Source organism: Aotus nancymaae, unplaced genomic scaffold (assembly GCF_030222135.1).
Source record: "Aotus nancymaae isolate 86718 unplaced genomic scaffold, 86718_ANA_hifiasm-v0.15.2.pri h1tg000016l, whole genome shotgun sequence".
NCBI classification, from domain to species: domain Eukaryota; kingdom Metazoa; phylum Chordata; class Mammalia; order Primates; family Aotidae; genus Aotus; species Aotus nancymaae.
This window is the reverse complement of record NW_026988428.1, coordinates 15,864,818-15,866,267: the sequence shown is the minus strand read 5'-3', so window position 1 is coordinate 15,866,267 and position 1,450 is coordinate 15,864,818. Positions and strand designations below refer to the sequence as shown.

At 39.4% G+C, this 1,450-nt stretch overlaps 1 pseudogene; it reads left to right on the top strand.

Annotated features, from left to right (window-relative positions):
- Window positions 1-837: 837 nt before the first annotated feature.
- On the top strand, window positions 838-1,191 carry LOC105709885 (p53 and DNA damage-regulated protein 1-like; annotated as a pseudogene).
- The last annotated feature ends 259 nt before the right edge of the window (window positions 1,192-1,450 follow it).

Sequence of the window (1,450 nt, the reverse complement as noted above, 5' to 3'; positions counted from 1 at the left end):
AAAATAAAAGCATCATACATATAGTGCCAGAAAATAAGAAAGAGCTCAAAGCAAATAAAAAAAAAAAGAATGGGGTTATGTAAAAGTGGCACAGGAACCAATTTAAAAGAGCTCTCAATGGACAAAACTAGAATAATTTTAGCAATAAAATAAGCAAGGTAGTATTTAATTATAACTCAAAATATAAATGTACAGGAATATGTATTTATACTACCAAATTATTTTTTAATTAATAAATGAAGGATAAGATTGAGTCCTCCTCACAGAAGGGTCCCAAATGATATTTATTAATACTCCCTTAAATACAGCCCAGAAATAGATCCATATAAATATAGTTAATTGATCGCTGACAAAGGAACAAAGACAATACAGTGAAGAAAGATACATCTTTTTAACAAATGGTTCTGGAACAACTGAACTTCCACATGCAAAAAGGTAGAAAAAGAAAAAGAATCTAGACACAGATCTTGCACCCTTACAAAATTAACTCAAAATACATCATAGACCTAAATGTAAAATGCAAAATTATAAAACTCCTGAAAGAGTTTTGAAGTAGAAGTGGCATCTTATCCCTACCTGGCAATGTGGAGGCAACATTCAGTATGCTGCAAGGTGACTAGATCACCTCTGGAATATTGAAATTATTATGAAGGGTTAAACAAGTCACATTTTGGCCCTATCTGACCTTAACCTAAAGTTAAATATATATACATAAGATTGCTGGAGTTAAAATGTTAGTTTCAAAACACTGTATGGTATTTTAATTAAATAATGGAGCAGCTTCTTCCAGCATTGAAAGATCAAATGAGGGGTTGTGCACCCGAGTTGGTGGGTGCCATGATGTCACCTGATGCAGACTGGGTTCTGTGGTACCTGGTCAAGGTGGAGGAGCTTGTTGAAGAAGTGCTGGTGGGCAAGCAGCAGATTGTGGACGTGGACACAAAAAGGAATCAAAACCCAGAGGGCCTTAGAGCCCTGCAGAATGGTCTCAGCCTCTCTGAAGATGTGGTTTGCTTTGGGAACATGCTTATCAAGATGCCTCACCCTCAGATGAAGGGAAGATTGGGAAAAATCAGGATCATCTGGATAAAGAAATAGAAATTATCTAAAAACAATGAGGCCCAAGGCAAACCAGAGCCAAAGAGTTTTAACTTGAACTCCTTCAACCAGGATGAACTTAACGCTCTCTAGTTCTTTTAGAAAGGATGAGACATAAGAATCAAGATGGGGGACTAGTGACCAGCATCTCTCCCTGGGGTCATGGAGGACCCAAGACCCTCCAACCTTGACGCCTGTAAGGACAGGCTCTCCTGTAAGGGATGAGGCATACGGAGTCTGGCCATGGCTCCTGTACGAAGCCTCATTTTCTGTAGTACTTGGGTGCTCTGTGACAGCAGGAGGAAACACTCAACCTGTCCGTGGCTGCTGGACCTCACCACCAGGGCTCAGT